Source organism: Python bivittatus, unplaced genomic scaffold (assembly GCF_059951505.1).
Source record: "Python bivittatus isolate LINGU-HERP-01145 unplaced genomic scaffold, Pbiv_v1 ctg000790_np1212, whole genome shotgun sequence".
NCBI classification, from domain to species: domain Eukaryota; kingdom Metazoa; phylum Chordata; class Lepidosauria; order Squamata; family Pythonidae; genus Python; species Python bivittatus.
Window position 1 is genome coordinate 2,890,755 of NW_028277110.1, and position 23,059 is coordinate 2,913,813.

Below are 23,059 nucleotides of genomic sequence, written 5' to 3' on the forward strand. Positions count from 1 at the left end.
AACTGTGGAAGTAGCTTCCTTCAAGGTTCTTCAGGGCTGCCTCCTGGCCATGATGGCCTGAATGGTGGATCCTTGGTTTATGAGAATGCTTCTGCCTCTCTCCCCACCCCCTGAGACCGTATAGGTCTTCCTGGAGGAAGGACATGGGGATCACTCCAGAGCTTTATTTAGATGCTTGCCCGCTTGTCCAGAAAACAGACAAAGGTAAGCTGAAGTAATAAGGAATCTCTGAGAAATGGCAGCCATTTTGTGGCTAGGCAGCTCTCCTCCGCCCCCCACCGTTGGCATTTGTTCCCAATGTCCCCAAACTCCAAAGATGCCAGTCTGCGGTAAAACATTGGCAATCTTTTTCACTGCCAACCTAAGAAACAGATTGAGCCAAAATCTGACCAATGGACCTCCTTGGAATTTTGAGAACATGTCATGGGTGCCCACAAGATGGCTGCCTTGGTGGATGTGGCCAATCACAACTACTCCATTTCCCAGCAGACCAACTGCTGAGGTTTCTCCTCACTGACCTTCTCTGGCCTTACATAATGCCTTCTACCATCTCAGTTCCTTGTGTCTTTCAATTGGGCAGGGGGACACATTTCCAAGCAAAGCGTTGGCCAACAGCCAGCCATCTTGGACAGAAAAGATGGTGCTGCCTGTTTTATCCAATGTGAGCAAAAGAGAGTCCTACTTTGCTTTGTTGTGTACCTGACGTAATCAATATGAACATGAACCCAAGAAGCACCAAAGAAAGTTCCAGAGGGACACTGGTGTTCAGGGATATTTTGGTCCCTACCCTCACAGTAGTGTAGGTATGTCTCCTTAAGAACATCGGAAGAGCTGCTTTGGATCGAGACGAGACCTTTCTAATTGCAAATCCCATTTCCAGCATTTGTCAACCAGATACTTTGGAAGCCAACTGATATTTAAATATAGGCTACCTGTGTTCCTGGCAGTTGTAGGTTGTCTCCACACTGTATCAGGTCAGTTAAAGATCTGGTGGCTCCATTCATGCAACCTACTAAGGCTGATTCACTTTAACCTTGGTTACTTTTGGGGAGAGAACATGCTGGGCAAACCTAGCCTGTTGGGTTAGATTATGTTCAATCCAATTGTGTGAATATGGGTTCATCCAGTTGCTGGTAGGCATGTTGTTTGAAAGCACCCATGTCCTAGCAGAGGACAGAGTTCTGGCTTCTGATCTTTAGGTGGGCCCTACCATTCAGTAAACATGGCTCTTCAGCTGATTTTGGATGCAGTGAGATAACCTTGTTTGTATAGTTGAAGTCCACACATCTTCAAGCGGCCAAGGTTGAGAAACACTGATATATTGTGTGTAGTATTATATAATATTAGATCTTTGAGCCATGGCAACTCCGTGAATTCCATGTTCTCATGGGTTTTCGACATAGCAACCTAATTCTCTTAATGTCAAGCTTCCAGGGCCACCAGAAATGTTCACCAGGGTGAAAGTGAACACTTCTTCCAGATGCTCTGGGACTAACGCTCCATTGGGGTCCTCTGTTCTGTACCAGAAGAAGCCCCTGTTTGTTTGCTTATGTCTGCCGAAGAACCAGACACGTTTGCAAAAATGAAAACAGGTTCTTCACATGCTTTGGATTCTGCTTTCCCTTCTTCCTTGTTGGTATTCTTTGTAAAAAAAATGGTTTTAAAGTGGACCCTGGCCATAAAATGCCCCTGGCTGATGGAACAAGGAGATACTGGCTGTTCTATCACTGGGTCGAAGGGAGGAATCTTGTAGGCAACCAGGTTTGGCTGGATTCTGGAGATAGTCTTGCCAAGGGAGACAAACTTGACAAACAGAATTCCAAGCCGCTAGGCCTGACTTTCAAAACCTGGTTTTAAATTTGGAAGGCCAGTTTAAATCTTCTGCAAGGCACGTATCCGGTGAGTTTCGCTGCCTACGTCTTTGTCTTCTGAAATGAGGTTCTTTTTGGGGAAAAAAAAATGTTCTAGTCCTCTTCGCCCCAGAGCAGTACAGGCTAGCCCCATAGGACCTGATTATTTGTCTATTTATTTTTGGGGCCAGGATGGGGCTATTCTTTCCTACTTTATTCAGAGGGCCCCGAATGCCCTTCTGATCTTGCTTTTCTTGCTCCTGGGACTTTCCTTTCTTACCGGGGGAGAAAAACAAAGGCGCTGTGCTTGTGAAAAGATCAGATTCGAGCCACCCCACAGCAGCCCTGCTGCAAGCTGAGTCGGGTGTGCGGCTGAATTCAAGTTTCTGTCCTGGGTCTCCCTCCTTCCAGTTCTGGAAGCTGCCGGTCTTTGAAACATAAGATTTGTCGACTCCAGCTCTGCCAGTGCTATTAGTAGTATTATTATCTGCTTCCCCGCAGCCAATCCGGGCTGTGGAAACCTGATGACACCATGAGCTAGGGAACAGCGAGGAGGCAGTGAAGCATCCAGCTATTAATGCTGGATTGGAGGTCAGGAGTGGCTTTTGGGGAACGAGGACCCTTTGGATGGACTAAGCCAGGAGCGTGCCTTCCTCTGTCACCCTCCCTCGCCTCCTCTCTCGTGCATGCCCAGGGCGTCCGCCGGGGTCTTTTTTTTCTTCCTGCCAAGGGGTGGATGGTCTGGAAGCAGTATGACAGGACACACTGCAGGTAATGTCTCCTTTCCCCCCGTGCCCCCCTCCCGTCCCCCCGCTGGGCACCTGCTGCCAAAGGCCCGGAGCGTTTGTGCTGGGTGGTTTGCGTGCTTGACAAAAGAGGAGAGCCGCGAAGACAGACCATGTTTGGCATGGGCGGGGGGTAAACACACCTCTGGCGAGGGGGCCTTTCTTCTGGCTTCGGCGTCGCAAAGCCCTGGGTTTTCGTTGCAATGCCAGGCTTGGCGTTTCTCCCCTCGAGCAAAGTGAAGGGAGGCTCTTTCTTTCTTTCTTTCTTTCTTTCTTTCTTTCTTTCTTTCTTTCTTTCTTTCTTTCTTTCTTTCTTTCTTTCTTTCTTTCTTTCTTTCTTTCTTCTCATGATCGACATCTCCCTTGCTACTGCCTGGAGTGTGATCCCAGATGTCAGAGCAGAAGTCGCTTTCCGTGGCTGCATGTCAGGAGCTAACAATACAAGGCTTTGATCTGGAGGCAGGCGGGAGGCTGCTGGCAGACGTCTGCCCCGATTCCCGGCCGACATGCATTTGAATCACACCTGCCTCCAGCTTGCTCCTGTAAGGGAAGGAAGGACCCCCCGCCCTCGATGGAGAGGGGAGCCTTTGGCTTTGCTCCCAGGTGGTGTGACTCATTTCTGGTCCCCAAAGAACGGGGAATTGTTTTTCCACTGGGTTGCCCCTTTGTCCCTGAGCTGTGTGGCACTGTGTTATCCGGCTGGAAAAGCTGCCTGTGCTGATCACTTGGCACAGACAGTGCCTTCTCTCCCCTGTCTGCCGTTAGCATCCAGGGCCAGGCCTTTTTTCGTGGGTGATCCCTGTCAAGAGGAGCAATCCGGGGAGGTCCAGATAGGAAGGCAAGGGCTAAACGCGGCGTTGCAAAGTGTGGGTTGCGATTGTCTGCCCCAAGCCCTGGACCTAAAGCGGGTTCTCTACGGAGAAGGGCCTGCGATTCCCAGCGGTTTATCCCTGATGTCTCGCCATGGGGTGGATCTCTCCAGTCACTGGCACGTCTCTCTCAAAGCAAGGTTTTTATTATCCATGCAAAAGGGTCTTGGATGTGGTTGGTTTCTTCATATGAAGCGCGCCCGTGGTTTGCTTCTTGCCCTCTTCATCAGTGCTAAGAAAGAACATGGTGGCTTCAGTCTTTGCTTGTGTTCTCTCACGGGTTCGGCCCTTGCTTGCTTCTGGTCTGGAACCTGCCCCAGTTATGCCGTCTCTGCAGTGAAGTGAGGGATGTGTGGATCGGCAGGTCAAAGACCAGATGTTGCTGTCTTGGGAACCTTTCGTCTGTCTGTGTGTGCTTGGAGATGCCAAATGGCTGGTTATTGTCGTGCCGGGGGAGGCTCGGGGAAGGCGAGGAGATGAAGCAGCTGCCAGCATTAGGGAAGGATAATAGCAAGCATTGGGCCCTCGTGAGGAGTGGGCTCAAGTGGCCCTGGGTGGCACCTCCCTGATTCAGACATTAATATTCTGCTGTTTATTTCTGGATTGCCAGAGGCACAGCTGGTGACAGTGGAGAGGAGGGAAAAGGGAATCGAAAGGGGTCACGGGTGGCAGACGGATGTGAAAGAAGCAGCCGGATGAGAAATATGGACCAGGGCATGTGAGAGACGCCCCACTAGGAAACAGAAAGTTTGGGTAGGAGGAAGGAGAAGAAGAATGGGCTGTGGATGATGGACGTTACGGAAAAAGAGGAGGAGGGGGGCCGCTGCAGAAGGTGGCTGAGCAAAATAGTAGGCGTCCTTGCTGGGGGTGATGGCTGGGATTTTCCAGGAATCCCAGAGGGTACCCAGTGAGGGAAAGATGCGGAAACGCTCTCTGAAGAGCAAAGAGGTGTGGTACTGAATCGAGGTTTAGGGGTGCTATGTTATGAGAACGTTTGAGAGGGGCTCCGTAGCAGTGGGTCAGCCATGAAGCCTGGGCAGTCTTCGGTCTATGGATTATAGACAGTGCTTCCTTGGTAACCTATTTGGGTCTGGGTCCAGGTTGGTTGCTCTTAGTTGATCTCTCCTCTGGAAGGGAGGGGAGAAGATGTTGATACCGCAGGCCCATAGCGTGGGTGATGGGTCTTCCCAGTCTCATTTGACGCAATACTTTTTTCTTCAAAACTGAGATGCTCAGGAGCAAAGCATTCCTTTGAGTTCCTCCCTGCTTTCTTCCTACCGTGTTTCTGCAATTTCTGTCTCCTCATTTAATATACGTGTTGTAGTCAGTGACTGTGAATGGTATGAATGAGGGAGCTCCGAAGAGTGGAATAACTCTTGGTATTCTCTTTTAAGTAAGAGATTTGCTGGCCTTGAATAAAAAGTGACCCACACAATCGTGTCAGATGCTGAATTGGGCTGGGGGCCATAGCAGTTTTTACATCTTCCTGATGTCTCTGGAGTGTGAATCTTTAGGTGGTTCAGGACCTGGGAATTGAGGCAATTTTTGGAAGCATCAGGAAGAAGATAAACTTTGGTGGAACCTTTTACATGTAGAAAGGGTGGAGCATCGTTTATTGACTGGACTTGGACAATGGTGGTAAAATGGGGTTGGGTAACTTGTGATTCAGCATGATGTGATAACCCAGCTACTGCCTTAGCGTGTTGGATCAAACAGGCCACCAGATTGAGCCAGCACATGATTTAATGTTGAGGAACGTATCAAGTAATGTGAAGACAGCTGTTTTGTAACCCTTCGGTAAAGTTTAGCTGTTGTGTGAACTCAGCCAGATTGGCCTTTCTGCTGAATGAGAAGTTCCAAGCCCTGCCTTTCTCCTGGAGCTTAGCCATCTCTTATCTTAGTGGTTCCATTTGTTTATACGTTTGTTAGATGCATATCCCACCTTTCATTCAGGAGCTCAAGGTGACGGACACCACTTTCTCCTCTTCCCGTTTTATCCACAATAACAATCCTGTGAGATAGGTTGGGCTGAGAGAAGGGGACTGGGCCAAAGTCCCCCAGGGAGCTTCTGTGGCTGGAGGGGGGACTAGAACCTGGGTCTCCCCACTTCTAGTCCAGCATCTTCCCCACGACACATCCTGGTTCTGGGGCTGAGAGGGAGGGACTGGTCCAAAGTCCCCCACGGTGCTTCTGTAACTGAGGAGAGGCTAAAACCTGCGTGTCCTGAATCTTGCTTCAACACTTCCACCATCCTGGCTCTCATTTCTGTATTGATCATTGCTAACTTTAGACTAAAATTGGCTCTGAAACCATGCATTGGCCGAAACACACACTCACACACACACACACACACACACACAGATACGTCTGCACCCAGTCATCTGTTACATGCATCCAGTTTAGGGAAATTGCTGATGGATTGAGTCTATCAGCTGAGGCAACTACAAGATTTTAGCCCCCATCCCTAAATTATGGGATAAGGCAAAACAGCAACAACGACGACGTCACATTCCAACAGCACAAATCAACTGAGTGTTGATTTGCAAGCGTAACAGCTGATTTAGCTCAGCCACAAAGAAGGGGAATGCAATTTCCTTGTTTTATATTAGGGTTTCACATAAATCATTTCACAACTGACCGCAAAATAGAAACTTTCAATGTGACAGAAGGGAAGTACACAGGCATGGCATTCACACGGCATGACTCCCCAGTTGTGCTACAAACCTTGTGGCTGTATTTGCCCAACCCACTGAAACTGGCTGGCTTTAATGTGGATTGGTCTGGAGGGGGTCGAATGGGTTGCAGGAACTCAGCTCAGCTGGTTAGTGTAGAATTTAGTGTATTGTGTGAACTCAGGAAATCATTAATTTATTAGCTAGGGTGAGCGTGTGGCGCAAATACAGGCATAAAGAAACATAAAAAGCATATGTAATTAATTAGATGTAATTAGATGGGAATGCAACTTAAATATAACTTGTATTAACTCAGATTTAATTTTTGTCCTTTCTTTGTTCTGGATTCAACTTCTTTTCCAGCATGGACAAGGACTCAATGATAGTAAAAAAAGCCATGGGTGGGGTTGCACAGTTCTATTTCCTTTCTGGGCTTTGTGGTGACAGAGGAGCCCCTGTCTGAATGTACATTTCTCCCCCCTCGCCTTTACAGTCCAGGAAACTAGGGAGGGTCCCTTCTGAGACATTTGCCACGCCCCCATTCCTGCTGAAGGCTCAGCTGCCTCTTCTCTGACTGTTGCCTAGTCTGTGGCTCTTCCTTCTGTCTCCCAAGGTCATTCCCACATCCCATTACGTGCTGGAACAAATGCTTTGGGTCTTCAATCCCTCCCACCCCCCTGCAGATGCTGCCATGTGTCAGGCCACTTCGTTGCATGCAACCCCTCCCTCTCCAGTTTTCATCTGCAATTTAATTGTTTTCTTACAGTTATCCACAGCCTGCCTTTCAGGATCATCCCAAAGGGGCTTTGCTTAAACTGTTAAGCAAAACAGGTTAAGCTAGATTCGGGGTGACACCACGGACAAGTCCACGAAAGTTCTTGGCAACAATAGGAAAGAGGTTTTATCATGGCTTTCTTCTAGGATGTTCTTCCTTTTTTAATGTTTGCCTTCCCAGGCTCACCCACCCCCCATGGATCTCCTAGTGGTCTCCCATCCAAGTACTTACTTATCAGCTTATCAAGCCTGTCTCTGCTTAGCTGCTGAACCCAAATCCAGTGGGCCAGGTGGTGAGGCTAATAAAGGGGTTTACAATCAATGAAAACAATTGTAAGCAAAGATGCAGTAAATAGTATTTTAATGCATACAAATGTATAGGTTTGTTCCCTTTGGGAGAGGGAGGGTTTATCCGAGAAGATCTTTCTGAGGGTTTTTTCCACAGGGCAGTTGCTGGTGATTGTGTGCAGGGGAAAAGCTCAAGAATATTCTCTAAAACTTCAGTAAGAGGCGATGTGAGAAGTTGCGCACGAAGGCACCTTCAAGGCTGACTTGCAAAATGATGCGCACTTTTTGAACTGCCGGCGTCTGCTGCATGAAGGCGAATGATCTGGCCTAGGAATACGGACGCAAGGAAGCAAAACGGAAACACGCAAACTGATTCCCAACTACAACGAACACACACTGGCCCATATTATTATGTTGACACAAAAATACTTTGTGCAATATTCAGGGAGTGGTTTTGAAAGCACAGTCTTAAGGTATTAATGTGCCAGGTTGCAACTTTACAGGTAGGCATGAGTGATTGTCTCAGTTCTGAAAGTACAAAAGAGAAAAATCCTTGCAAATAATAGTTGGTTGACTATTCACAATCAGAATGGGTGGAATTTGCCCGTCCATGGAATGTTTCTGGGGCTGAAAAGACTCAGTTTGGGAAATTTGAGCTGCTTCCATTTGGGTAAATTTTCTATTCCATCTTTAATGTCTCAGGGAGCTCTTTCCCCAAAGAAGCTCATCGTTAGATTTTTTTTTGCTGAACTGTATCCAGCTGGTCACTAGATCAGATCTTCCCTTTAGCCTGAAATGTTGGTGTCTGAGTTTGCTTTTTTTCCTCTTCCCTCCCCATCTTCTTTTCTTTTCTGTTATGTCTTCTACATCGGAAAGCTGCAGGCAGGCATTGATTTCCTCCCCCAATTAACTGCATTTAAACTGTTCTTTAAGGCTTTTTAGTGGAAGAAGCAGATCACAGTGCTTTAAATATGGAAATTCCCAATGTTTGTGTGGTTTTAGCAGACGTGACTGATCTGCGTGGACTGAATTTAACTGATTATTTTAATTTGCCATCACTGTTTCTATGATTTAATTCTCTGAATTGGATTCAGCATAGTAGAAGTTTGGGTTTTGACTTCATATAATAATTTAGGTTTGGGTGGATGAATGTTATGTTTTAAAGTAAATGGTGGTAGTTTCTTTCTAGTCTTGGATACCACCAAACAATCTTCTATTACGTACCAGGCTAAACAAAGAAAAAAAAAAAGCCAGAACCTACAATATAGGATAGGACTTTGGCATCCTTGATGAGATTTTATAGGATTTTGTCAATGTTGCAAGCCTGCCTGCCTGCATCCCTTCCTTCCTTCCTTCCTTCCTTCCTTCCTTCCTTCCTTCCTTCCTTCCTTCCTTCCTTCCTTCCTTCCTTCCTTCCTTCCTCCCTCCCTCCCTCCCTCCCTCCCTCCCTCCCTCCCTCCCTCCCTCCCTTTTCCTTCCTTCCTTCCTTCCTTCCTTCCTTCCTTCCTTCCTTCCTTCCTTCCTTCCTTCCTTCCTTCCTTCCTTCCTTCCTTCCTTCCTTCTTTTGTGATTCAAGTGAGGTCACTGTTGACCTCAGCCTCAGAAAACCTGCTATGGGTACCCACCCTACTTGAATGAAGTATGAAAGGGCACCCCCCCGGAATGCTTGCAGTGGGTCTGTCTGCACTGCAGTTGGCTCAGTGACCATGCAGACGGTGTGGAACAACACTTCCCAGCCTCTCTTCTTACTGTTTGTTCTGGCAGGTCTGCTGGGAACTGTAGTTTAGCACCATCTGCTGCAAAAGTATTATTCTGTGGGTTCCAGTAGGAAAGGATTGGAGTGTCCTGCTCCCACAATACTGTTGAGCAGCAGAGACGTTAGCATCTGGCTGCCTCTGGCTGGCATTTGCCTTTCCTTGACCAACATTTTACAGTAGAACGTGTCTGGAAAGGGAGTGTGCTACTGAATGTTCCATGCCAAGAGCAGTAACGTTATTAAGTTATTTACACAAGGCTGCATCAGGAATATTTATGTATCAAAGATGGAAAGCAGAGTGATTCACACCATGATGCGCAGTTTATGTTGTGTCTAATGCTGGGAAAGGTGGGAGGAAAGGGGGGAAGAGGAGAACCAGCAGCAAGGTGGCTGGACTCAGTTATAGTGGCGATGGGGGCGCCGTCGGAAGACCTGAATGACCAGGTTGGAGATGGATCATCATGGAGAAAATCTATTGGTGTGGTCACTAAGAGTGAACACCAATTTGATGGCACATACTCAATCAAATGAGAAGATAATAGGTAAAAAGCCCCCCCATCTTGCTAATGTCCATAGTTACAGAACTTTCTATAGAAAAAAATGGCAATTCTGCCCCCTTAACATGGAGGGTAAAGTAGGGAGGATTTTTAAAAAACTTTCTGGCATGGGGGGCATGGGTGCTTTTTAGATTTTGCTTGGTCCCTGTCTTCCAAGTTCTTTCCTACCTTCTGGACACTAGCCCAGTGTTTCTCAACCTTGGCAACTTGAAGACGTGCGGGCTTCAACTCCCAGAATTCCCCAACCAGCATGGCTGGCTGGGGAATTCTGGGAGTTGAAGCCTGCACGTCTTCAAGTTGCCAAGGTTGAGAAACACTGATCTAGCCTATGTGATCAGGATCATGTCAGGATGGCACTTCCTCCCTATTCCACATAGGGAATCTGATCAGACTAGCATCTGAATCCGAGTGAGGAAGGAGGCTATGAATCCAAGAGAAGTGATGGGACTGCTCACTTCTGTCCTTCAAGGCAAGAGCTGTCTAACCCTCCGGAGGTAGACTAGGAGGTAGTAGGGGGCACTTTGTGGTAGAGATGGAACTTGTGTTCCTCCAGATGTGGCTGAACGGCACATCCCAGCAAGATTATGCAGTGGGGAGGGAAGTTAGCAGTTATAGGTAGCACATCTGGAGGGCCATGAGCTCCTTCCTGCATGATCCTGATTTCAGCTGAAGGCAGTCACTACACGCAAAGCTAATTCCTTCTTCATCCTGGGACAGTTTTCAGCCTCTCTCTTTTGAACTGGAAACTTGATCCTCAATCCGCATTCTGAAGTATGTACCCGTTTCAGTTCTGTTTGACTTATCAGCTGAGCATGTCCCTTTGCCCTCCTGTAGGATGGTTTCGCAGAGGGCAATGTTCAGTTTGTAGTGCTTGCCTCTGCTTGAAAGCGTCCTTCACCTGGACACCTCCCCCGTTCACGTGCAGTTGCCTTACACAAAACCATAAGAAGGGAGAACAGGGGGCCATGATGTCACCGATCAGTTCTTAGCCACTGAATGCATTGTATTTCTATATAAACTGGTGATTCCTAGAATTGAATCAGTACCTATACTCAGTCTGGACAAACTTTATTGAAATCCAGTCTGTCCTACCTTCATAATACCTTGTAAAGTCTCTCTTCTATCTATAATTTTTCAGCCTTTTCATATTCCCCTTCCTTTGCCTTGCCTTCTTCCCTCCCTCCCTCCCTCTCTCTGCACCACCCTTCCCTTCCCTTCCCTTCCCTTCCCTTCCCTTCCCTTCCCTTCCCTTCCCTTCCCTTCCCTTCCCTTCCCTTCCCTTCCCTTCCCTTCCCTTCCCTTCCCTTCCCTTCCCTTCCCTTCCCTTCCCTTCCCTTCCCTCCCCTCCCCTCCCCTCCCCTCCCCTCCCCTCCCCTCCTTTGACCATTTCGACTCAAGGAATGTAAACACATACCAGGTGATTGTGGTATAAGATGAGCCTTTGAACTAGCAATTTCTTTCTCCATATATTGTTATAAGTGACATTTCCAAGGTTGAGGAGGACTCTGAGCAAAACATCTTCTCAATATCTCCTCCACTCTACAGGTTTTTTTTTCTCTTCCCCAATCTCTTTCTCCTTTTTAATGGAGAAGAACAAAACCAAAGCAAACCAGAAAGAGTCAGCTGATACGGGCACAGTGTGAGGGTGTACCAACCCCCCCTTTTTTTAAAATAAGAGAAATGGGTGGTACAAATCTGAGATCCTCTAAGCTGTGGGCCCTGGTCTTGGCCCTGGTGGTCATCTTGATGGCGATAAGCCATTTGGAGGTTGCAGAACCAAGAAAGAACTGATCAGAGGTACAACTTTGCACACCCCGGAAGTGTGTGGGTTTTTCTTTCTTGGCTTGATGTAACAGGATTGTGCAGAAGTTGGGATTCAAAAGGAAAAAGGGGATTTGCACCATGCAAGGTTACTTACAGAGCACCCACCTATAGCTCCTTAAAGCAGCTGCATCCTTTCCCTGGTTCATACCTTTTTGCTGTTGAATTCAAAGCACCGAAGTAGCCTATGAATTCACATGCATCTGGGACCTGTCCAGCTCTCTAATGGGAAAATGCCTGGTCTGGTAGCTTTCTTGTCATTTTTATATATTGACCTGAAAGGAAGATGATCCTGAATTTAAGACAACTGACCCACCAGGGCAGATTAGACAGAAGTTCATGTCCCTTTGTTACTGTATTGTCAATGAATCTGAGCTGTCCTTTCCCATGTAAACATGTATTCTGTGGGGGGAAACAACCCTTCCTTTTAGGTATCCTTACATTAACTGGTGCTGGGCTTAGAAACATCAGCAGAAAACAGGATTTTCCCATGATTTGTTACCGTACAGTATATTTTTCTATCATCATCATCATCATCATCAGATGTGGGAGTTGAAGTCCACACATCTTAAAGTTCCCAAGGTTGAGAAACACCAATGTAGAGAGTAAGATGACCGTGACAGAAATATGCAAGAACTGTTCCATAAGCAAAGAGGGCTGAAACGTTCTTCAGGGCGAAGCAAGATAGTGTCTGCAAGCAGTTCAGATAGGTTCCTTCCTGATTCCCTGGGATAGAAGAAAGAGGGGAAGTGAAGCCCAGTCCGCCTTGCGAGACTCTCTTCTTATAGCCCATCTCAGTCAAGTGTGGTTCCAGTCTTCCTGTGGAGTTCATTTTCTGGTCTGGTCTACCTAATGGGGCTGACAGTTTGTGCATGAGCCAGCTTGTTTTAAAATCTCAGAAGCCAAGGGAAACCGTTGAGTCATTTGTCAAGGCTGTGGAAGAAGAAATACAGCAGTTAGAAAAGAAGCTGGAGATAGACCAGCATTGGACTTGCACAAAGACTGTTTGAAAGAAAGCAGCTAATAGAGGCCCAGGCTGTTCACAAGGCTGCAGACTTGGAAGGCAGTCTGAGTTAATCAGCACTGCAATGAGGAAGCCAAGGCAACATAGGAGCAGTCACCTGTTGTCCATAAAATGCTAGAAAAAAATCTCAGCAGCCATTCCCTCCCCAGTCTGAGAAGAAGCCCTAGGAAAAAGAGTCTGGACGTTCTAAAGACATCAGTGACAATAAAACACCAATATTCAAAGGTTTGCTTTTTTTCTGGGATTAATGTAATGTGGATGAATTCATAATGTTAGATTTGTCCAGTTGGAGGAGAGCAATGTAGGATCAGAACCAGGACAATTTGTACATTATCTGGTGCTCTATCCAGCTCGTGCAAGAATCAGAGGTGATGGCCAATCTTTTTCTAGAGAATTGATATTGATGGGGTGAGAGTTATTTTCAGAATAGATTAGGAGCTATTGATCCAATGGATGCTCCTTCAAAGCTACATGAGGCCAAGGTGGTTTCATATGGCTTATTGTCAGGGTGCACACTAAGGCTGAGGGCCACTTCAGAAGGCCCCATTTCAGGGGGATGGACCATGTCTGAAAGAGAGGCTGGCCCATTTTCAGAGTGGCAGTGATGATGAGCAGAAGATTGGAAACTAAGTCCTATGACAGGCAGTTGAAAGAACTAGGGATGTTCATCCTAGAAGAGATAAAAGAGGGGATAGGAGAATGCCCTTCAGAGACCTGAAAGGACTCACAAACAAGACGTTGACCTGTTTTGCTCTTGTTCCAAAACGTAGAGCATAGAATAATGGATTTAAGTGACAGGAAGGTGGATTCTGATTGAAAGGAAAAACTCCATAACAGGAGAACAAGTTTGATGGCAGAAACCTTTGTGGTGGCTCCCCTTTTCCTGAACATGTTCAAGTCAAGACTGGATAGCCACCTGTCAAGGATGATTTAATTTGGGTTCCTACAGGTTTTGGATTCCATGGTCTCAATGGCTCCTTCCATCTCATGGATTCTCTGATTCTCTTATTCCATGAAAGAAAGTGGGGACAAAGGGAATGAAGAGATGACCCTGGGGAAGGAATGGCTGAACTGTTAAGGGAGGTGAAATGGCAATCAGCCTTGGGAAAGTAGAAAATGTGGGGAGAAAACTCAAAACAACCCTGACTTGATTCTGTTTGATAGAAGATGGGGTGAGAGAAATTCTGACAGGCTTTCAAGATTATGTGATTATACCCTACAGCAATAAAGCCGCTTTCTGGAATCCCTGCAGTGTTTGTTTCCTGATCTGGCTTACCTCAAGGGGCTGATAGGACAGAAGCAGAGTTAACTTAACTTATATATTATTCATGGTTAGTTGTTGCTTGGGGACAACTAAGGAGGACCTGAAGAAGCTCCTGGATTAGAGAAAGCCAGTGGCAGGGGAATTTGCTGCCTGTTGGGGGAAGAAAATGAGAAGATGTAGAAGATGTTTGGATGTGGGATCTGACCTAGAGGTGCAGCAGCAGTGACAGTGTGAGCCAACAAACTGCAAAGGCAAAACTTATGGGGAAGTTGTGGGGTGCCTTTGCTGATTTGAGGCCTTGGGAAGGCACGACACTTCCATTTCCTTCTTAACCCCACCCTCAAATGTCATGAATTCAGTCATTTTGCCACCATATTGCCATAATGCAATATTGAAAAGTTGGGAAGAGGGATTAACAGTAGAAATAGGAGTGGTTGGTATCCCAGAGAATTCCCAATCTTATCTCCACCTTCAAAACTCTTTTAAAAAATAGGAAAAAGGCCCCAAAGGATCCTGCCCCTTCTGGTGATGTCACCATCTTTCCAATGATAACACTTTTGGCCCTGTAGCTGGTTGGGGAAGTGAGTGATAGTCTTCAGCCTGGAAAGTTGGTTTAAATTTTAGAGCGGCTTATGCCAAGGAATAGAATATGTAAAACCCTGGAGAGAATCCTGGCTCCTTTTAGTGTAAATGCAACTGAAGAGAACTAAAGGCTTGTAGCTTTAGTAGGACAAATCATCAGTTTGGTCCCACAATATCCCTGTGTATAGACCTCAAATGATGTGGTGCAACAGCTGTTAGAGAAAAAGGATGTATTTTTAATGCTAGAATACCTTTTTCCCCCAAATGACGGAAGCCCGCATGTTTCTCAGCTGGATGTCTCAAAAGGTTTCTGGCAAATGCCTTCAACAAATTAGAATAGTTGGCCAATGAAATTTTTCATATCCTTCAGGAGAGTCTGTCCTTGTTCATTGTCATTTGGGATCACAAGCTGTTCTTGAATTTTTCGATGGGAGATGACCGAACACCTCACTGTAGCCTTTCCACACGTGATAGTCTGCCACTTTCAGAATTCCCAGCCAATTCCATCACCACCATGAGCAGATCTTTAGGCTGGAGATGAATGCAGGAGACAAAGAAAGAGCCACCAGCTGCATGGGAAACATCCAGATCGGTGGCATCTCAGTAGGAGACCATGACAAAATAATGACCAGCATCTTATATAGACTAATAATTCATACTGCAGCTATCAAGAAGCAGGGTATTTTTCACCAGGTTGGAATTGTCCTTGGGACACGTAATCGCACATGACAAGAGAGCTAAGATCACGATAATTATATGTTTCAGAATAAATGTCAGTTGCATTCTCCTCCAACTCTCTTCACAAAGGAGGAAAAAGAAATTATGGAGAAAAGAAAAAAGAGTGGCTTGCTATTATATTGGCATGCAAAACCTTTTTCAGATATGTATGTGGTCTACCATCACATGGGGGCGATGTCAAAGAAAGGAAACAATTGCATTAAATGCTATGATGGTGCCAACATCTTCTCATAAAAACGGTGAGATGGTAGCCAAATATGAGCTCGGGAAAAAGGTTAGCTGTAGCTGATACTGTTCTAGAAGGCCTCACGGTGTAAGTAAATACTAGCAAATATGTCATAGAATGTGTTCAAATTGTTCAGATGTACAAATATATGTAATTTATATGACTCTTTATAGCAGGCAAAAGGCATGGAGAACTAAAGGCCACACTGGCCAGGAATTTGGGAGTTGCAGCCCCAGGTGTAGAAAGCCGTGGAGATGTTGTTACAGAAACAACAAGGGCAGAAGTATCCCTTAAGTCCTGGGAAAGGAGATAATATTAGGAAGAGGTTCAGACTGGCTCCTCCCTGACTCAATGGGGTATGAAAGGGAGGGAAGGAACAGCACAAACAGACTTGCAAGATTCAGTTACTCTATCCTATCTCAATAAAATATAGTTCTAATCTTCCTGTGGAGTTGGTTTCCTGATCTGGTCTACCTCATAGGGTTGACCCCAATCCTTCTTGAAGGCACCATGAAGTTCTCAGTAGCTGGTTCCTATCCAGACTCCGCTAGTGCCCATGATGAACTAAGGCTATTTCTACCAGAAAGTCTGACCTTGCCCTCAGTTGTTCCTCTGCACATCTCTGTTCTATGCTCTGTCCCGTGGAAGGTCCAAGAACTGAGAGGCTGTGGATCAGAATCGGAGACTGGACTATCAGAGTCTGCATGAACGCAGGGATTGAGCACTGCAGTTCATCACACCGTCCTTCTTCCACCTTCATTCCTGATCTGAATCTTCAGTCAAAGCAAAAAATCTCCACCTCCATGCTTGCATCCTCTAGATCTCCACCACCTCCTCTGGGGAATCCAGGGTGGACACGGTACTGATTCATGTTTAACTACAGGGACTGAACTGGGACTTTCAGCGTGGGGAGCCAGTGCTTTGTCACTGGGCTTTGCCCTCTTCCCTCTCCTCTCCTGCTTCTCACATGTTGCTCAGCAGTACAGCATGTGTACTACCTCAAAGCATCCTTTGTGTGATCATCCAGCTAGAGAGGAGACGGGAACCAATTGGGCTTCCGGCCCGGCTGCTTTTCGTAGTCACAAGATCTTTGTTGTGTCTGGTTGCTGACATTGATGCACTCTCCCTGCCTTTCCCTTTTCTGATCCCTGCTGTGTTCTGCAGTGATCTCCCCGAGTCTCCATCTGTTTTTTTGCAGCAGCAAAAGGCACTCCGACACAATTGCTTGGGGTCGGACATCCAGGAATGTCACAGAAAATGAAGGCTGGAAGTTTTATTTTGATTGCAGCTCCATGTACAGTCATTTTTCACTGGCACATCTGATCCTTGCTCTGCAAAACAATTTGCTTGCGTTACTTGTACTGTTCCTTCGATCTGAGCCTGTTGTGAACACCCATCCTACTTTTTTCCTGGACCCCTTTTCTCTCCCTTGTTCCTCATCCAATTTTTTTCTGCGTGCCCCAAATTAGTGAGTCAGTAAAGTGGAAACATTTTGTGAAGTGCTGGAAATGGCAAAGCAATGTGCAGAGAAAAGAATTAGAAATCCTGAAACGAGAATCCTCCGTATATTAAAGGCAAAATGCTGGAATATCTATCCATTTTATTACCAAATCAATCGGAGTAATTGAAGGTTGAGAGGTCCTCAGCTGATCTACCGGTGCAGGACATTTGGTTTGCTTCCGCTAGCGTTCCTCGCCTTCTGTTTCAGAACATTCCATTTTTCTTTACTTAATCTTTTCCTTCCCTCTGAATTAATGATGGACACCAGCCATTCCCAGTGGTTGCACTGCATGGTTATTAAAAGCTTTGGCTGAACAGGAACAGTGAAGCTGCTTTAAACACTCTCTTGATAGCGCCAAAAGGAAAGCCCCTGATTCAGGTTTACATCCCCGTGTTCGAGTCTCCAGATGTGCAATCTATTGACATTCGTGTTGTAGTACCTGTCACACCGACATCGTGCGCTCTTTAAATTCAGGCACTGTTATGCCAGTTTGGTGTAGTGGTTAAAGGCACCAGGCTAAACATGATGAGTTCTGGTCCTGCCTTAGGCATGAAGCCAGCAGGGTGACCTTGGGCCAGCCCCTCTCTCTCAACCCTAAGTAGAACGCCCCTCTGAAAAACACTTCTGGAAATATTGCCAAGAAGACTTCAGAGACTCATCCAAGCAGTTGCCAGGAGTCAAGATTGACTCAAAGGCAGGAAAAAAAAGTTCTATTACAGAAGGATATTTGTGAAGCAGTTCATTGCAAATAATAATAATAATAATAATAATAATAATAATAATAATAATAATAAGCCATTACATAGGAAATCCATGATTATATAGCTATTACATTAACTTTTTCCACCAGCGACTATCTGTAGTCCCTTTGCAGACCACCCATGATTTGCGGACCAGAGTTTAAGAAAGCACCATTGATTAGACCAGTGTTTCTCAAGCTTGGAAACTTTAAGATGGGTAGACTCCAACTCCCAGAATTCCCCAGCCAGCATGACTGGCTGGGGAATTCTGGGAGTTGGAGTCCACTCATCTTAAAGTTGCCAAGTTTGAGAAACACTGGATTAGACATATGCATTAATGAAACACTATTACTAGGCTTGGTGGTCCAAGAAGAATTGGCTCAGCTTGCTCTCTGTTTTTGATGAAAGGAAAAGCGGATGCTGAATAAACTATAGATCATACTTGAAGATATTTATGGCAATATGATTCCCTGTATCTACGCTCGTTCTCTACATGTTTTATGACATATGTTGAGGTCAATTAGAAGCAAAGCTAGAAGAGAAGAAGCAGCAGCCGAAATTCCTGAATCAGATCCTTCTCTAAAGCATGGGGAAAGTGCAATTAAACTAGGGTTGTGAGAAACAACTATTTATGTTTCCTCTATGATATTTTAAGAACTACAAGTCCCATAGCTTGTGCCAAGAGAAGAGATAGCAGGAATGGGTGTGAAAATTGTCATAATCAAGGATTTGATCTCAGTGACAATAAGGCTGCTAACAGAATTTGCACCTTTTCTGTGTGTGTGTGTGTGTGTGTGTGTGCACATTTGTCTATTTGTCTGTCTACCAATCACACACATCATAAGATTGCTTGCCTGGACTTTGGTCTAGTCCAGGATGAAACCAACATTGCAGCTTTTACAAAACCCTGAACACAACGCTTGGGTTGTAAAGCATTATTGGATAACTGCAAAAGGGAACAACATGTGGATTTATATTGACTTGTTGGGAGTTGCAAGACCAATGAGTAAAATAAAGGAAAAAAATAAATAACGCTTGTAGGCTTGATCAACTCATGCCCCAGTTGAAGAAGGCTTGCAGGAAAGAAGGTCTGTGGTGGATTACTCCCAAGTTATTGTTTCTGATGTGGCAGAATAATGCATTCAATGTATGCAGTGCTAAAAGCTTGCAAAGAGACCATGTCATATCATTGACTTCAGCATCTGGAAAAAGTTACTGGGGAGGGAAAATAAAGAGTGTGTGTGTGTATGCGCTCGCATATAAGAGACATCAAGAGAGGCAGTGTGTAGGCGTCTGTCTCTCTCTGTGTTTTCTTGCAAGATGAAGGGACGTGAGTGGAGAGAAGCTAAGAAAATAGAACTAGAAATGATGGGTCGTGGGTAGGTTGTTGAAAATGTTAGAGTGAAAGCAAATATGGAGATGTATGGTTTCTACTTATTCATCTTCATAGCAGATTTAACTGAATGTGAACGTTTATTGCAAACTATTAAAGACTGGGTTTGTGCTGTTTCCTGAACATCTGTGCTGGATACCCTCTCAGAGTGCTGCTAATAGAACTGATTTCCATAAAACGTGACCATTTATTATCATAGACTTCCCCAGCCTGAGGTCTTCTTGAAGTGTTGAATTGCGACCTTCCTAATTCCTGCCAACTGAGATTTATGGGATTGTTATCCGAAATATCTGGAGGAGAACAGATTGAGGAACGGAGAAGTCTGGATTTTTAAAATTTGTGGCATGACAGTGGATGGAGTCTGTGTTTTCATGGGGCACTTAGCCTCGTGAAGGGTATGGTATGTTCTCGTGTGCTCCGAATAGTCACACTGCCCTGCAAGATCCTGTCGATGATCCACATTTGCTGCTGCTTTTGCTCCATCAGTATCCATGACATTAGCATGGAAGGGTGCTACAGCCATTTGTTCACCATGCCCTGTTAATGTTCAGGTAGATAGATACCACAGGATGAATATCACGTTTGGGTATTGATCGCCTTTCATTTGTGGGCAGTGTGAAACCGAGAGGAGAATTTCTCCAAGGGAAGAACAACTTCTCCATCAATTTCTCCAAGACAGGGCTCCTCCGTTAGCCGTGATGATAGCATCTCTTCCGAAAACACAACACAACCAAACCAAACCCCAACCCTGGAAGGAGATTTCTTCCTCGGAAATGGAACAGAAGCAGAAAAAGCACGGGAGGCTGCACGGAAGATTCACCCTCGCCCCTTCCCCACCGCGATCCACCCTGCAGAGTTTCTCCAAAATTCTCTTCTCCTTTGGAAGGACGTTTCAAGAAGGGAATTTTCTTGCATCAAATTAGGTAAACGCTGGTAGGAGGGGGAAAAAAACCCAAACAGCAGGATTTCTCTGTCTACAGAAAGATGTGGTGGGAGTTCTTTTTAGAGACGGGAGCCTTTTTCTAGTGGAGCAGTTAGGATGTCAGGTCACAGCAGGGAACAGGAGCTATGGCATGTCAGCTTCGGTTGCCTCTTGAGCTTTTCATAAGCCCTGGGCGTTACTCAGTACAGGGCTGTTCCCTCTTGCTCGGGAAATGAGTGGTGGCTATAGGAGGGGAAAATAAAAGGGTGCATTTTGGTTAACCTATTATTAAATGTTACCCTCCTGAACTGTGTGGTGGTGGTGGGAATTTTTTCTTTTTTTCCTTCGATCTGGTTTGGGGTATGGAAGAAAAGGGAAATGAGGCAGGAAGGGACAGTCCTCCCATCCTCCTTTGCAGCCGCTGAAAGGACTTCTTAAAAAAAAAATATATATATATATATTTATTAAGAATTTTTCATAGAGTAAAAGACAAATCAAAGAAACAAAAAGGAGGGAAGAAGGAAGGAAGAGAAAGGGAACCCCCCCCCCTAAAGTTAAGAAATATAATGACTTCCAACCTTCTTTTCAACAGATAGTTACAATCTTATAATCCCTCCTCTGCAGCAGCTGAAAGGGCTGTTAAAATATTTGCCACTGCACAGAGCCAGAGGAACCAGACTCAGCCATGGGGCTACCGACTAGGAGAAGGGATGGCTGGTTGTCTGTCTGGGAGAAGGTGTCCCACTGGGTGTGTTTGCTGGGGTGCAACTAGCTCATTTTTGAAATAAATAAATGTTGTCCCACATCCCCCATAGTCCTGGCAACCAGGGCAAGAATTATTCAATGATATAGCAAATCTACTTGACGTAAAGCAAAAATGGCTGATCCCTGGGGTAATTCCTGCAAGTGACCAGGACTTGTCTGAAAACAATGATCAAATTGATTATTAAGGGGGTAAAAAGCTGTTGGAACATTTTTTCTGGTGAAGAACACAGCAGTAGTGCTTTACATTAGTCTGTCTTAGGAACAGGCACCAATATCAGCTGTTGTCGGTGCAGGGATATTTCCACATGGAGCGTTGTCTGCGCAATTTGCAACTTTATCTGAACCTTTAATGAACAGGCATTAAGTGCGTCTTGAGATTAAAGAAAATGTCACAATGCATTTCAGCAATCCGTGTTGGTGATCTGGATGTATTTCCACTATATGTGCTCTTCGTTGTAAATTGCAGCTATTATTATTATGGGCTGCAAACTTCCAGGGAGACACTGGATGGCAGCAAAGAGACACAGAGGACTCTAATGTCCTGCTGCCACCTAGTGGCCATCTGGAGGTTTGCAGCCCAGATGCGGTAGCCCTCTTCTGAGCCTTCATGAGTCCATCTTGAGAGGAGGAAAATGCTAATAGTAGTTTGCATGGATACCCTGGTTTTCCACTTAAGATTGCAAACAGGAAAGACAAAGGAAATCAAATGTTAAAAACCCAGCTAGAACTTTGCATTGTGACATCATGATGCCGTTTTTGTCATTCCAACACCATCGTGGTGAGCTGTGACGCACCTGAGTTTTCACATTTGGTTCATGTACCACTTGGTTTTTCATATTTGCTTGGTGTTGCCCCAGAAATGGTTTCAAAAGTAAAAGGTTGCTTGAAAATGGTCAACATAACATTGGATCGTGCAGGTTCAGACCAATCTCAACCAGCCTTTTGTTGCCTTGGGGGAAATCCCAGCATAGGAAGATGTGTTAAAATCAGACTTGTAGTTCCTCAGAGTTTTCTTCCTCTGCAAAAGAGGTTTTTCTTCTTTATCCTATTGCTGGAGATGCAGAGTAGAACTGCCACTTGGGTATTTGGGGACTTATCTCCCCATCACGCTGAAGTTTCCCCAGCAGTCCCCAGGGGGTTGGACTGTTCTCCAGTTTCCAAAAAGGATCCCCCCCCCCTTATTTAACCCTTCAGTCTCAAAATGTTTTCGAATTTTGCTTGAACCTCTTTTCAGTTGTGCCTTCGTGGAGATGCTGCTGGTGTGGTTGCAGTGTGGGGCACATCTTTCCAACACTCTGGAGCCTGCTTGACTCCACGTTTCCCAACCGAAAAAAGGCCCACGGGGAGAATCCTTGTCTGAGAGTTTCCCCTTGGGATCTCACGGCAGAATGAGAAATCAGTGAGGCTGGTGAGCCAAACTACGAAAGGCAGAACATTGCCATTGTGGGGGAGCTCATTGGTATATAAATGCAGGAACATCACATTCTACCCAGGATAGTTTCTCTGAAATGAGGTTTTTCTTGGTTGAAAGGTTGTTTCATCAACTGAATAAAAAATGATAATTGAGATAAGAACCTAGTTTGGGGGAGGGGGTGCAAAAACAAGAAAATGAAAATATCAAAAATCCTATTTCAATGTTACATAAGTATTGACAATCTATATCGTCTAAATCAGTGTTTCTCAACCTTGAGAACTTTAAGATGTGTGGACTTCAACTCCCAGAATTCCCCAGCCAGCCATGAATGAGAGCCATAGTAGAAACCCCCAAAAACACATGCAGGAGATTTTTTTCCTGCATGATCCTTCTGGTTGAAGATTGGCTCTTAGTTCCTTATCTTTGGCATGTAGTGGTAAATACAGTATTTAACTCTTGATTTTTTGCCACCGTAGACTGACACAGCTGCCCTACATTTTCTGGGTATGTGAAGGGAACAGCCATCAACTTCCCCAGTCTGCTTCCTTTTAGATTCTTTCTGTCCAGAACTTTTACGTAGGTGGCCGAAATAATTATTATACAGTACAATCTTGCAAAGACAAGTGAACACCTGATTTGCAGCAGGGAATTGCTGGTACCTTGGGTTTCCAAATATTCTGATTTGTTTTGGGGATTTTTTTTTTCTGACAGAGGCATAAAGGACAGGATTTTAAGGAATCTTGTCAACTTTTCCAGCGTTTTGTCTGTAAAACACATTTCCCTTTTCAAATTTTATGGATGAACATCATTTAGACCAATGTTTCCCAACCTTGGGAACTTTAAGTTGTGTGGACTTCAACTCCCAGAATTCCCCAGCCAGCATGGGGAATTCTGGGAGTTGAAGTCCACACATCTGAAAGTTCCCAAGGTTGAGCAACAAGGATTCAGAATATATAGATTGTCAATACTTACGTAACATTGAAATAGGATTTTTGATATTTTCATGTTCTTGTTTTTGCCACCCCCTCCTCCAAATTAGGTTCTTATCTCAATTACCATTTTTTATTCTTGAATAAAGCTCTCCTCTCCCCCTCTCTAAAAGAGCGATGTAACCATAG

The 23,059-nt window shown here is 45.2% G+C and overlaps 1 protein-coding gene across 3 annotated transcripts in view; it reads left to right on the forward strand.

Annotated features, from left to right (window-relative positions):
* The first annotated feature begins 2,384 nt into the window (after positions 1–2,384).
* Positions 2,385–23,059, forward strand: part of PAK3 (p21 (RAC1) activated kinase 3) — a 96,181-nt gene continuing 75,506 nt past the window's right edge. The window contains exon 1 of one of the 3 annotated variants that reach the window (XM_025164574.2): positions 2,385–2,621. The gene's annotated coding sequence lies outside the window, so the exon portion shown is untranslated. Of the gene's footprint in view, positions 2,622–19,742; positions 19,764–23,059 lie in introns of those variants that run through there. The other 2 variants (XM_007424919.3, XM_088129174.1) reach the window with 2 other exon arrangements.